This window comes from Acomys minous (assembly GCF_964271855.1).
Source record: "Acomys minous genome assembly, chromosome: 9".
Lineage (NCBI taxonomy): Eukaryota > Metazoa > Chordata > Mammalia > Rodentia > Muridae > Acomys > Acomys minous.
In genome coordinates this window covers 100,645,406-100,661,321 of record NC_140490.1, presented here as the reverse complement: position 1 = coordinate 100,661,321, position 15,916 = coordinate 100,645,406, and the positions used below count along the sequence as shown (strand labels likewise).

At 36.8% G+C, this 15,916-nt stretch overlaps 1 protein-coding gene across 1 annotated transcript in view; it reads left to right on the top strand.

The window, feature by feature from the left end:
• Positions 1–15,916, top strand: part of LOC311604348 (uncharacterized protein) — a 349,080-nt gene that overhangs the window by 16,166 nt on the left and 316,998 nt on the right. Inside the window, exon 2 of the mRNA XM_084794122.1 lies at positions 373–484. The gene's annotated coding sequence lies outside the window, so the exon portion shown is untranslated. The remainder of the gene's footprint in view (positions 1–372; positions 485–15,916) is intronic.

The following is a 15,916-nucleotide window of genomic DNA, read 5'->3' as shown; positions in this document are numbered from 1 at the left end:
GTGAGTTTTGTGGTCCTAGAAAATTGCATTCTTGGTCGCCATTCTCTGAATATTCCGCCCCGCCCCATAATAACATCAAGAATTTGACAGGAAAGGATTGTTCTATATTTATAATAAATCATTCTTCAAAACATGACTTAGTCAGTTTTTAAAAAAAAAGGTATTCAGCCAAATAAAGAAGGCAATTCTATAAAATTCCCCTCCTTTGTATCCTGGATGCTGGGATGGAATTCAGACCATCATGTCTACTCAGATTCATACACAGTATCCTAGGAGTTCATTACCCTCTTCAAGAAAATTTTGCAGTTATTCTACATTCTTATTTCATTTGAATCTCAGGAACGAGCTTTAATTAGTATTACATTGTTTCAGTAATGAGAACAGAGATCTGGGAGCAGGACAGAGAGGTGCTACTTCTTGGAGACTTGAGAGCACCAGCAGCCCTTGTTGCTAAGAGACACTCAGACGTGACTGAAGATACCTGGTAAGTGGAGTCTCAGACACTGAGTTAGATCTATACAACAACTAAAGTAAAACTCATGTGAGTGCGGTGAAGTACGCATTTGTATTTCCTAATCGCACCAATAAAACAAGAAGTGAAAACTAACTGTTCTCTGTTGTTCGATGTGAGTAAATTCATTTTTACAGGTTTTAAAGTGTTCCTGATTGCACTTCCTAAGCTTTATTTCTGTCTGCTTGTTGGTTCGCTTGCTAACATGAGCAGTTGTAGGTTCCATTCTGGAATTTGCAAATAAATTTTTGGGTTTTTTTGTTTTGTTTTGTTTTGTTTTGTAGCTTATACTATAATCTCTTCTACTCACAGTGTTGCTTTCATTTCATGTTCCTCATGTCTTAGTTTCTCCCCTGCTTCCATGTTGTGTCTTTCCCCAACTTGTGGGCTCCTTTCTGGCTTACTCACCTCTACTCAATTTCCCCCCATTGAATAAATACGCATAAACCTTGTAAACGACTACTCTCATAGGAGACAGTGGCTCCATCCATTCCCCTAAAATTTAATGATTTCACCTGTCTTCATTAAATAAAATGCCATGGCCTATTTGGACCACCATCTATTACCTGTTTTCTTGTTGTTGTTGTTGATGGACATCTAGACTGGTTCTATTCACTTCCTATTTGAATATTGCATCAATATCCCTGGATACACCAGTTTTTTGGTGGCAGAATACATAGTTGTTGGTATATGTACAGGAATAGTGTAGTAATTTTGCCAGTGGTGAAATAGACTCTTAAATTAGTTTAAAGACTAATTAAATATTTTAAACTACTTATTGTCCATTTGGGTTTCTTCAATATTTGCAGTCTTTTTGTATATTCTAAATATTAACCCCTTATCTCTTATATATCCTTATTGCTATCATATAGATTGTTCCACTGCCAGTTTTCTTTGCAATGCAGAAACCTTTAGATTTTATTATATTTATTAAACTATTGTAGCTATTTCATGTGCCAATGGAAGCCTGTTCAGAATGTTCTTGACTGTACTTATAGTTTGAACAGTTTCCCTTATGTTTTCCTCTGGCAGCTTTGCCATTTAGCATTAATCTGTTTAGTTCACCGTGAATTATTTTTATGTAGAGTGAGGTTTGGATTCATTTTAATTCTTCCAATTTTTTATTCAGTAGCATTTGTCTAACTGTCTGTCTTTTTTTTTTTTTCTAATGCATGGCATTTTACATTGCTGTCAAAAATGAGGTTGCATAATGGCCTGGGTTTTTTTTTTCTTGGCCTTTACTAGAGTCTATACGTCTGCTTTTAAGCCAGCACTGAGCTGTCTTTGCCACTATAGCCCTGTAGTACAATTTGAGGACAAGTATTGTGATACCTCAAACCGTGTGCTTTGTGAAGAATAGTTTTGCCTTGGTGATTCCATGTGTATTTTGGAAACTTTTTTGTTCTGTGGAAAATGCTACTGTAACTTTATGAGTATTTTATTGAACCATGGGGATCATTTTGGAAGAGTAGCCATTTTCACACTATTAGTTCTGCCTTAAAGAAAATAATATTTATGTAACCTAGTGTCTTAGTGTTTTTATTGTAGAGGTCTTTCACTTCCTAAGTACTTTTTTCCAGAGATATTTTGAGTGGCCTGTCTTTTCTGAGCAAGCTTCTTACTGGTGTGTGGAAGCAAATTATTGTGTATTGATCGTGTGTATTGACCTTGCTGTAAGTGTTTATTAATTATAATATGTTTCTGGGAGAGGCTGTAGAGTCTTTTACATCTAAAATCATGTCAAAGGCTAATAGAATCATTTACTTCTTCCTTTGTTATTTTTAGCCCTGTTATATGTTCTATTAAGTTTTACTTTTCTATGATTTTGAACATACCATTAGATAAGAATGGAAAGAGTAGGCACTCTTGTCTTATTCCAGGATTTAGGAAAAATGGTCTCAGATTTTCCCTATTTACATATGATTAGTTAGAGCTTTGTCATATATACCTTTTGAGCAATGTTTCATCAATTCCTAAATCCTCCAGGACTTTTGTCTTAAAGGCATGTTACATTTTGTCAAATGCCTTTTCTTCTTTGACTGGATTGAGTTTTTTTCCTACTATTTTTCTACTATTTTCTAATATTTTTCTACTATTGAAAAGTAATAAGCATATTTTACCAAAGTGCAATACAAGAAACATTTGTCAAAAGCCAACAAAACAGAGTCAAGGAATGAATTAAAAATTACTGTATTCTAATACTACTTACTAAAATGAAAAACAAGTGTGAAACATCTATTTTTCAACATAAGGGAATGGAAAAAATATAATGAAAGTATAAGCCAAGCACAATAGAAGTGGAAAACATAAACCCTCAGTCATAAATTAGTTTCATGTTACCAAATAGAGTTCACTAATCCACTCAAAAATGCCTTGAGAGAAGAGAAAGAGATCCAGCAAGAATGTAATTCATTGAAAAGTTTGACAAAACTGATAAAATTGATTAAAAAAAAATCTTTGCCCTCAAATATTGCCATAGATGCTGGTTAGTACAGAGGCTCACTACTGGCCAATGTGCAGAGGATAAGAGATGGCAGAGTGTTCAGCCCTAAGGGAGACATCCACATGACACCTCAGGTACAAAGCTCAGGAATCATGTATGCAGGGGCAGGAAGATTGTAAGAGCCATATGTATACAACAGGTTTATTCTTCATGGGCACGGGCAAGGCATCCCACTCAGAGGAGAGTAAGCACCCGCAAATATGGCACCCTGGATCTTGCTTTAGAAAACTACGACAAGCATAAATGGACATTCTACAAATGTTGCATAGTGATTAGTTTTATAAGTTCTTGATAGGACTTGCATAGAAGTTGAGGAGTGTGTACTGGTCTGGAATGCAATAGTGGCAGGGTGACTGGGTGGGGCGGGTGATAAGGTGGATGTATAGTAATTTTAAATATTAGTGGTGTGTTTTGATAAAGGTCACACTGTACTAATTCTTTAATCTTGGTTCTGATGATAAGGATATTCTACATCTTGATTTTTCCAGTGCTCACATTCTGGTTCATTCTGCACTAAAAAATTTCAAGTTATAACTACTGAAAAAGACAAGGTTCAGAGTCCAGAAAATTTGTCTAGGTAAATTTCTAAATTCCTATGGGTGAACAATATCCTAACATATGCAAGGCAGTTAAAAATCAAGGTGTAATAATCCTCACAGAAATTATTAGAGGTATTGATTACTATAATTCATGCACATCTAAGGATATTTATATGTACACAAATACTATACATGGATATGAACTTGAATGAGGCACATATTCCTTGAAAGCAGAGTATTAGCCATACACTACAGGATCACCATACTACAATCCACAGACCCAAAGAAACTAAGTAACAAAAAGGACCCAAGGGAGGATGCTTGAATCTCACTTCGAAGGGAAAATAAAATAGACATGAGAAGTGGAAGAGGAGATGGAACTGGGTGGTAGACAGTGTAGGGAGGGGAACGAGGGTGGGGATCAGATGTGGGGAGAGAAGAGATGTGATAGGGCTGGAAGAGAAAAGGGAAACTGAGTGGGGCATCTCTGGGAAAAACTGGAGGCCTCTGACAGGGTGGGCTCCTTGGAGGATATGGGGATGTCTCTAGATTAGGCTCTTAGCAGCGAAGGACATGGAGACTGATGGCAACTTCCTAGCCAGGCAAGACTTCTAGTGGAGGGAAGGGAACACCAACCCACTCATAAAAATCTTTGGCCCCCAAATTTACAATGCCTACATGACTTGCAGGGATAAAGATGGGGCAGAAATTTAGTGAATGTTGAATCAATGACTGGCCCAACCTGAGGCCCACTCCATAAGAAAGAGCCAACCTCTGACACTATTAATGATACTGGGATATGTTTGCAGATAGGAGCCTAGCATAACTGTCTTCTGAGAGGCTCCATCCAGCAGCAGATTAAAATAGATATTGAGACCCATGGTCAAATATTAGGCAAAGCTCCAGGAGCCTTGTGGAAAAGGGGAAAGATAGAAGGACCATAAGGGGACAAGAACTCCACAAGAAGATGAACAGAGTCAACTAACCTAGGCCCCTTACACATATGTAACCGATGGGTAGCTTGTTCTTCATGTGGATCTCTTAGCAAAGGGAACATGTAGCTGTCTCTAACATGGACTCTGTTTTCTGCTCTTGGATCACTTTCCCCTAGCTGGGGTGCCTTGTCTGGTCTCAGTGGAAGAGAATGTGCTTAGTCCTGATGTGACTTGATGTGCCAGGGTAGGTTGGTAAGGGCTGGGGTTGTGGCACTCACTTTTTCTGAGGAGAAGGGCATGGGGGAAAGGGGGCAGAGGGTGGAAGGGTGGGACCTGAAGGAGAGAAGGGAGGGGGCCACAATCAGGTTGTAAGGTGAGTAAAAAATTACATTTAAAACAAGAAAGCAGAACTGTAACATGAAACAATTGGTAGTACAGCTGTTTTATGAATTAAATTTATTAGCATAACATTGATGTGGAAGAATAGGGTGTTCTGAATGCCTTGTCTCACTTTGGAAGACTGGCTAGGGAACCTTCTGTTATACTTTTGACGGAAGATTTTCCAAAGATAAGGAAGTTAATTTCTAAATGATAGAGCTGTGTGGTGGTGGCATTGTAAGCACTCAGGAGGCAGAGACAGGCAAATCTCTTGAGTTCAAGGCCAGTCTGTTCTACAAAGCAAAGGACAGCTAAGGCTACACAAAGAAGCCCTGTCTTGAAAAAACAAAAACTAACAAATAAACAAATAAATGAAAGAGAGGTAAAATGATAAGAAACATTTGGTTGAGTCAAAAGTAGAAATATGCATATTAAAATGTGAGCTGAAATAAAATCAGAGACATCAAACCACATAAGAAATGTAAAAAAAAAAATTTTTTTTTAGTATAAATGGTATGTTAAAGACGATAAGGCACCATTTTACTGATTTGTGGTTTTTGTTTTGAATGCAGACATCTCATGTTCCAGTAATGCCTCTCAAACACAGAGCATGACTACTGACATACCAAAATCTCTTATGCTAATTACAATTAAAATGGAAATGTAATATGATTTTCCAATTAAATTAAACTTCTTGATTATTGACTTGTTAAAAAAAGAAATTAAAAAACCTGGTTAGAATGAGTGCATACATTAGAAATAAGACAATCATGTACTATATAAGGCAAGTGTAAACTTAAACGGATTAGGGTGGTGATTATGACAGATACATTAGTCAATAGTATTTGAAGAAAATATAAAGGTGGTAAATAATATTAAAAAAAAAAACCCAAACCAGAAAGAGTTACTAGAAAGTGTAAACAGTGAATCACATAAATCATAATTAATAGAAATATAAGAATTAAGCAAACTGTAATGCCAGTTATTTATCATAAATGATTGAGCAGTGCATAATAAATAATGACATTAAACAGTGCACAAGTTTTGACTGAAAAACTTTTTAATAACCTGGACTTTCAAACAGAAAATGTGAGTTAAGCAGATATTCACACTTGGAAATGCCCTTCTTTAAGAAAATGTATTTTTACAGGATACCTGACATTCTGTTTACACACATGAGTGTTAGTAACTCTGTAACTCAAACTCCTCATGTCCACCCTATCCTGAGAATGGATAGACTCTATTTTGAACATTCTTTTTTTTTACTTTATTAATTTATTCTTGTTACATCTCACTGGTTATCCCATCCCTTGTATCCTCCCATTCGTCCCTCCCTCCCATTTTCCCCTTATTCCCCTCCCCTATGACTGTTCCTGAGGGGGAGGTAGTAAGCAGTAGCTAAGGCATTGAGCACACCACTGTGCTGCTGTGCAGACAGCCAGCTGCTCCTCCCTCCTCTTTTACAACTTCTATAGAATGACTTTAAATCAACTCTTTCTTTGTTAGTTTTTTGTATGTTTTTATGACAATTTCTGTAAAACAACCCCAAGTAATAAAAGAACTGCTTAGAAGCATTACCATCCTTAATCTCAAATTGTACTTCAGAGCTACAGCAATAAAAATAGCATGGTATGGCCACAAAAGCAGACGTGACAATCAGTGGTATTGAACTGAAGACCAGGCATACTTATGAACATTCAGTATTTGATAAAGAAACCAGGGTTTCACACTGGAAAAGAGAGAGCATCTTCAACAAATGGCCGCTCCACGTGGAGGAATACAAGTAGGCCCATACCCTACATGAAGCTCAACTCCAAAGGGATCAAAGATCTTAACATAAGTCAAAATACACTGAATCTGATAGACATAATGTATGAAACTGTTTTAAGCTCATTGGCACAGGAAAGGCCTTTCTGATCAGGATGTGACAGCATAGGCACAGGTTATATATTAACAGGACCTCATGGATGTTACATCTCTTACATATTCATAAAGCAAGCTACAGCGTAGGCCTCGATCCCACTTTATTTGGAGCTCTTTAATTCTTACACCCCCTTTCCAACCCACTACCCTAGATAGGAGAGAAAGGAGGTTTATGGGAACAGGAGAAGTAGAACTCTTTTTATACTCAGTTCCTTGGAGCGATTCCCCTGGCATAGTTGGTAGGATTTCAACAGATCAGCAATCCACCAAAGTTGCTACTGGAACCTGGAACAGTAGCTGGAACCCAGAACAGCAGCTAGAATCTGGAGCCTCGAAACCTTCGCTGGAGCGGTTCTCTCTATGAGCGTCTGGAAGTGGAGTGATGAACAGCCAAACAGTATCAAGACCCAAAAAGCCCCAACTCTGCTCTTGGGCTCATATATGTATCTTCTCTCAGAGTCTGGGCTAAGATGTGTTTCAGCTGCCAAAACCCAAGCATCCGCATGAGGTAGCTCATCTTCTAATCTAATGTATTAACATCACCTGATCTCCCACAAGTTTGATCCCCATGCCACACTTGGGATCAAAACAAAACATGTTTACATCCACTACACTACACTTCATATTGCCACGGAGGTTAGGTATACAGTGAGGTAATGGGGAAGGAAGTATCGATCAATCTCCTTAGGAAGGCATATTAAATGAGATGGTTACAGATACATGGAGGATGCAGGAATGGAAGTATCAACCTGGATGGGAGGAGACAGGAAACACTAAGGTTCATTTGATGAATAGTATGGAAGATATAGAAGCTTCCTAAATACGCACGTGTGTGAAGACGATTTAAAGGAAATTGAAAAAGGATAGAGGGACAGAGCCCCAAATGGACATCTCTGTTCACCAAACAAAAAAAATTTTATTGCAGGTAATGAGATACCGCTAATCAAGTCGGTGGCCAATGGGACCCCATGGGAATCCATGAACAACCCAGGCTATTGCACAACTTTTTGTTGCTCTCCACAAACCGGAAGTTAAGCCCTGTTGCTGAAAACAACACCTAGGCAAACAATTGAGCACGCCGAGGTAGAGACGATGCCTACGTACAGCCGTTACTCGGATTGGGTAGTGTTGTTGCTAGTGGAAGGTACTCTTTACCCTACCAATGGAGACAGAAAGAGTTTAGATTCCAGAGGGAGGCAAGATGTGAAAATTTTCTGCAAGAAGTTGGATGAGGAAAAACCAATCAGAATATATTGTATGAAAAATAACTGACTTCAATATAAGAGAAAAAAAACTTGAAGAAAAAAAAAAAAGAAAGGCTTCCTGCTTCTCTTAGATTCTTCACATTGTTGAACACCGCAGATGATGCAGGTTCAAACCTCTGCTCCAGAAGAGGGCCTCAGGGGCATGTCTTACCAAGTGAGAAATATGTGACTTTTTCTTCATATCCCTCTGATATGTTGAGTGACAGCTCAGGTTTGCTATAAAGTCCAGTTTGGTGAAAGGTGAGACTTCAGGTATAAAAACAGTAAGCTGCTTTGGTGGGTGTGTGAAATTTTAAATATTTTTCTCAGTCACTGTTATTATTTTTCTACTTAACTGTCTAATAAAACACTAATGACAAATGAATTTTATGTTTCTATGAAAGACTTTTACCTACCTCTGGGTCAAAAAGTTCTGCATAGGCCTTAGTATCATGTATAATTAAAAACTGAATTAAGTTTATATTTGATTCAGCAGGTGTTCTCTTCTTAGGCCCCTGGGGAGAGAGAATATGTTACTCATATAGGTCATGGTCATTTCACACAACCTGAAGAATTCAGTCTTGTTTTGAATGATGATGGACAACTCCTCTTTAATCAGTGACTCATAAATAGCCCACTTATTATGAACTAAGTATAGCAAAGCATACCACCTTCCACTTAGAAGTAATTATAGTCAGGCTTTTTATTCAAAGCAAAAGGGGAAAGGCCACTGCTGCAGAGTTAAACATTTAAAATAGAAATGAACAATTGAACTACATTGAACAAAGAACAGCTAAAAGTTCATTATACGGTGTGTTGTTTGTCTTAGTTGCCAGGAAATAATTCTTAAGAAGTAACAAATTGCAATTAATTTGTTAGTCCCTGAGGCTCTAACAGACTCTGCTGTTTTATGAAAGCCACTTTTAAACAGAACTAAATGCACTAAATATTCAATGCAATTATTTCTGAAAAACCTCCCTGAACATCACCATCACTTAGAATTCGAGGAAATATTTGAACACTAGGATATGAAATGGTGATGTTTTGATAATTCATCAGAGAGAAAATTATAACAAAAGTACTAAGGGAAGGAAAACTGGATATCTCCACTGTAGCCAGTGTGGAATTAATAAATGAAGCAATTAAAACATTTTTATCCCTCCTAAATTTTTAGAAGGCTGACTTAAAAAGCAATTCATGTGACACAAGATTGCAAAGATATTCTGAACAGTCTCTTCAGACAATTACAGTGGCCTTGCACCCAACATGACGACTTCATTCTTTTGAAAGGCTGGATATTTTGTCACTAATCTCTCCAGTTAAATTCTCCTATAACATTTAACTAGAATAAGAAAGTGCCACCTTTCAAAGACATCAGCTTTTCTATTTCTTCACTTACTGTATTTAGATGTATCTTCTGCCCGTTAGAATGTTTGACCATATAATTAGACACTTCACGACTAAAAAAAAACAAAAAACAAAAAACAAAAAACAAAAAAACAAAAAACAAAAAAACCCCAAAAACCAAAACAAAAACCAAAAACCAACCACTCATTGTCAAACATCTGAAGGATTTAGTACTTCCTCCCTTAAGATGTAGCTTGCTCTTGAGTATTGGTTTAGTTCTGATGAGTATTAAAATGCTCATATCATATGAAATAATTCTCAAAAATGCCTACAAGATGATTACACCGCTAACTCCATCAAATGATGAAACACGAGACTCACCAATGTTTTAACTTGTTTTTGCAGCATGCTTTGTGCTTTATAGAAACTTGCTAGTAGACATCTTTCATTAAGCAAAATTGGAAGTCAGTATTCCTTGAAAGAAAAGCTTGCATTCACTGCATGTATTAGCAGGATATAAAATAGGTGTAACATATTGAAATAAAAAAAAAAAAGATCATTTTGGATGAGGATGTAACTCGGTGGTTGATTGCAAATACCTAGTATGTGGAACCTGTGACAAGCTCTACCTTCTATCCGCAGATAGATATTTTAAAATTACATAAGCAAAAAAAATAAATAAATTAAAAAAAATAAAATTACATAAGCTGGATAAAAATAGGGAAAGGTGAAAATGTTAAAAAAAAAAATAACAAAACCTTAAATATGTGTTGAATAAAAGCCCGAGTATTGCTTGAAAGATCTGAAGTGTAGTTCATTGGTAGTTAATGACATTTAAAAAAAAAACTGTCACTGATTATGTATGACTTACAACATATAAAATTAATTTCACGTGTGCATATCTTTCATGTATATATTTAGATATTAAGCCCTTTCAATTCATTAAATAACCCCTTACATTTTTATAGACATTTGCATCTGGTTTAGTTACCTCGTTTAATCCCTAACCAGGCAAGATGCTGAGAAAATGATCGATTTTTCATTTGAAATGATTACCATTATTGCTGTAAATTCACATTTAATTTTTATGCTACGTGGTGACTATTTAATCACTCCTGAAAGGATGTTAACAACATACTTGAGGACTGTCAGGACTAGGAATTTTCCCCTAGCTTCTTGATCAGCGTTGCCTTTCTTATTCCACACTAATGTGTACACATAGTTGAGATACCAGTGGTTACACTGGAGTGTCAAGGGCTCTGGATTAGAAAGGGAGTTAAGGTTGAGCTTCCTGCCTATTTTTCATGTAGTTTATGCCCTTAAGAAAAAGGGGAGAGGGTAGGGGAAGGAAAATAGGATGGGAGGAGAGGAAAAACAGGGCTACAACCAAGATGCGAAGTGAATAAATAAATTAATTAGTAAAAAGAAAAAAAAAAGGAAAGTAGAAGTGAAATTGTCTAAGGGAACGAGAGAGATTAAGGAGGAGTAACATGGTTCTTAGAACATGGCCCATGCATGTCTTATGATTGTCTGAAAATGTCCTCATGGAACCAAAGATAATGCTTAATAAATGTAAGCCAAAAAATATAGGAATACCAACTAAAAAGAGAAATGGTATTTATGGTATCTACTTAGTATTTTCAATGTAGCTTGTTATTCTGTTACTTGAGAAATATGTTACCACTAAGATTGCTTTACTATGAAGCATCTGTGAGTTGAAAATTAGATTCACTCTTTCAGATGTAAATACCTTTAACTAAGGGATCCATGAAGCTGCTTGTGAAGACATAAGTTAAAAAAAAAATCTGACATCCACCCTTTATTTACATACTTTGGTGTTTTGCCTACATGTACGTCTGCGTGAAGGTGACCGATCCCCTGGAAAAGGAGTGACAGACAGCTATGAGCTGCCATGATGGTGCTGGGAGTTGAACCCAGGTCCTCTGGAAGAGTAGTCAGTGCTCTCAGCCACTGAGCCATCTCTCCAGGTTTACTCCCAGTTAATTTAAAAGCTGTTATTACAAAATGTTTAGGATAATTCAATTATACAAGATAATGATTAATCAATCAGACTCCTTGTGATATCAAATACTAGTGTAGTTTATCATAGAAATAAATATCCTAGGTTGAACAGAGAGTAAATATCTAGAAACAAAGGAGGATGGTTGTTTGGATGCATGGATGGATAGATAGGCAGACAGATAGATGATAGATAGATAGATAGATAGATAGATAGATATGATTATACACTATGTAACTATAAATGTGAATAGAAAGATGAATGGTCCTCAAAAACTCCAGAGACCTACAGAATATGGAATTTAATTATTATTATTTTTTTATTTAATCATGTCCTTTTTGACTTGAGACATGTCAGCTCCTGGCAACACCCCTGGCCTATCTCAGTGAAGATGATGAGCATCACAAAAATCTCCTTTTGGAGATGAGATAGCTTCATTAATGACAAGCTAGCAACTGGGCAAAAATATCCTAGCTCTCTCTATAGATAATATGCTGTCCAAAACGGATAAGACTTGGTGGCAGACTGAGTGGTCTGCCAAGCTCTGCCACGACAGCGTAAGCAAGTCCTTCATATTTCCTGCTTCACAATTATATCTGCCAGACACACTGGGCTAGAAAGCTGAAGGTGATGCTCCAACATTATAGAGAGAATGGGTGGCTGAGCAGGCAGTACTGTCATCTTTTAGTTTTGCCTGCACTTCTTACTTAAGTGATAATTTTATTCCTTCTCAAGTCTCTGATAGAGTTGAAGACTAGATAGTTATAGTTTCACAGTGAGAATTAAGTTCTTTAGGATTTAAGAAGATGTTTTAAGGTCTAGAGAGATGTATTTTAAGTTTATAAATATGAAATATGATAGAGAAATATTTAGGTACAAAATTTTAGACTCACCTAGACAGGATAGATAGTATTTTCTCCAACATTTCTAAATACGAATGAGCTAAACATTTTGAATATGATTTTTACATTTTGATTTCCTGAGTGTTTCATAACTGTTCTTACTGTATGTCTATATACAGCGCATATGTATTTGAATTTAAAAAATCTGATCATGTAACTCTCATAGCAGGACACATCAAAATACATAACAGAGGTAGAAAGAACCTTGTTGACACAAATCGACTATTGCAAACACTCCCTTTTATTCTACTGACAAAAAATTAATGAAACATTGTTGGTTTAGAGCCATGATTCCAGAACGTTGAGATTTAATATAAAGTGTTTACATTTAAGATTTAAAATGAAAACTTTAGAGACCTAGCAACTATCTGCTGAACTCTATAGCAGCCCCACTTTGAGAGCCATGTGCTTTGCAGTTTGTCAAGGTCTCATCACTGCTTACTGTAACACTGAACCTGAAACTCTTCTTTAATATGTTTTATTAATTTATTCATATTACATCTCAGTGGTTATCCCATCCCTTGTATCCTCCCATTCCTCCCTCCCTCCTGCTTTCCCCCTACTCCCCTCCCCTATGACTGTGACTGAGGAGGACCTCCTCCCCCTGTATATGCTCATAAGGTATCAAGTCTCTTCTTGGTAGCCTGCTATTCTTCCTCTGAATGCCACCAGGCCTCCCCATCCAGAGGATGTGGTCAAATATGGGGCACCAGAGTTCGTGTAAAAGTCAGACCCCACTTTCTATTCAACTGTGAAGAATGTCCTGTCCATTGGCTAGATCTGGGTGCTCAAACTGTGGCACCAGCCAAGAACAATATGTGCAGTAAACTTCGATCCCCTACCCAGATCTATGTTTACTTCTTAATAATCCTATGTTCACTTCCTGTCTATGCTTAACCTATGGTTGAGTTTATTTAATCCTGTTTACAATATCCAAGCAGAATTAAAGGTATGTGGTAAGGCTGAGCCACATCACATCTACAACCATTTTTTTCCAAGAAATTAACATGATACTGGGGTTCACAATGAGAGCAAATACCCTGCAGCAGAAGATGTCAGTTCTTCATCCAAAGTGGTTGGACATTTTATCTCCCGTTATTATAATCTCTCCATCTTCCCTTCTGATATATGCACAGTCTTATTTTGCTGTGATCCTAATTTTCAATTCCTCACTGACTATATGTGTTGAGTATATTTCAAGTGTGGTTTATCTTTATTTTCTTTGCTGACGTGTATTCAAATCTTTTTAGTATTAAGAGCACTTGATGTAACTGGATACAAATTCTTTCTCATATAAAATACACTCTGCAAATATATTCTTCCATGCAATGGCTTGTGTTGATCCTGTTAACAGCATGTTTAAAATTATATAACTTTTTAAAATATTCATTCACTGAGACCAATGTTAATACTAAAACAAGACAAAGATATTTGAAATATAAAAGCAGCTGTCTTACATGATCAAAGTCAATTTTCTCAACAAAAGCACTACCAAGCACTAACAATAGAATACAGTTCACTACTTCTCTCTGTCTCTGTCTCTGTCTGTCTCTGTCCCTCTCTCTCTCTCTCTCTCTCTCTCTCTCTCTCTCTCTCTCTCTCTCTCTGTCCCCCCCCCCTCTCATACGTGTTTGTGTATGAAATGCCAGGCATAACTGGTATGGTATATTCAGGTCCATATGGATGGGTATGGTCATGGGAAGAAAGAGGCAGACACTGAAGTGAGACAGAGAAGCACCAAGGAAATCTATGCAGCCACAGGAAGTATGAAAAAGGCAAACAAAGATCCTTCTCTGGAACCTTCAGAGGAAGCCAAGCTCTGCTGGTGTGGTGTTTTCATATTCCATGGCCCCAGAACTGTTTAACAGTTTCTGTTTGTCAACTCAATTTCGGGTAACTCACTAAGGAAGCCCAGGGAAACAAATACACAAGGGCAGTTCATCATTTGTAAAGCATCTGTCGTAACTTACCACATCAATAACCAACTATTACAAACTACAATTATTATGATACTAGCAGAGAATTTTAAAGAATGATTAAAATCTCTGAATGACTAGGGACATGGCTTAGTGCTTTTGGACATGTGCTGCTCTCAAAGAGGAATTGGATTTGATTCCAAGAACCAAGAAGTGAATTTACAAACATCTGTTACTCTTCTCTAGGGAATCTGACTCCTTCCTCTGACCTCTGCGAGGACCAGGTGTGTATGCAGTGCACATAAAGACAGGCAGGAAAAATATTCATGGGCATAAAATACTATTAATTAATCTAAAAGAAAAAATCTCTCAGGAAAATTAATAAATACCATTGAGATCTCTACTAGTCTGCTGGCAACACTATACTTTCAGCTTTTAAACCTGATCCCAAACTAGGCGCCATGTTTTCTCTTGCCACTTTCATGTGATATTATACTGAAAGTCCTACCATAGAAAGGAATGCTAAAGAAACAAACTCAGATTTGATTGAATGTAGATGCTTATGTAGAAAAATCTAAATAATGTACAAAATAACTTCCCCAAATTCTTAAAGTAAATGTAGTCATGTTATAGGTATAGATGGAATAAATTAAATCAATTGTATTCCTACCCTGGCTGCCTTTGATCTCTTTATATGAGGTTGGGCTTGAACCCATAGAGATCCTCTTGCTTCTTCCTCCTGAGTGCTGGGAGAAAGATATACACTACCACATCCATCTGTATTGATTATTAGTGAAATATTTCATACAAAGTTAAAGAAACTACTACATTGAATATCTTTGTATTTCCTTCCTTTCCATACATTACAATGTATACATGTGATATATAAAATATGAGAAGTAATGAAAGATAAATAATGCAGAGATTTGCATATATAACTTATATACCTTGATCCATTGAATATGATGATATGATCCAATTTATACTTTCTCAGAACTCATCACTGTTTTACATTTAGAGGCTACCATTGTCATCTTTTTTGCGATCATACTACTTAAATGTTTATCTATAGTCAATATTATTTTACATGTTACAAAAATGTATATAAGTAATTTAAAACAGAATAACTTGTTTTCCAAATAAACTGTCTTGTTATTATGTTGGTAAGACATATTGATGTGAATACATGTAGTTTTACCTACTTGTTTGAATCAGTCTTCAGTAAATACTGTGTTTTATGATTGCACATAAGCAGTCTATTTGTTCTTTAGATGAATGCAATGCATGTTTCATTATGTGCATAGGCAATAGGTTCTCTAGAAAGGGGACCTGGACCAGGAGCATCCCATTTGTGTTTGTACTGGCTAGTATTTATTGTCATGTAGACACAGTCTATAGCCAGGTGGGAAGGGGGATACTCAATTGTAGGATTGCTTTGATCATATTGTTCTTTGGCCAGGTCCCTGAGGAATTATCTTAGCTCATGCCTGAAAGTTCATCCCACTCTAGGTGGCACTAGCCCTATGTAGATGGGCCTAGGTATATATAAAAAAATGCTAGCAGAAAGAAAACCAGAGAGAGAGAGAGAGAGAGAGAGAGAGAGAGAGAGAGAGAGAGAGAGAGAATTTCCTTTGTAGATTCCACCACAAGTTCTTGTATTGACTTTCCTCAGCACTGCCTGTTGATACTCTCATCAAC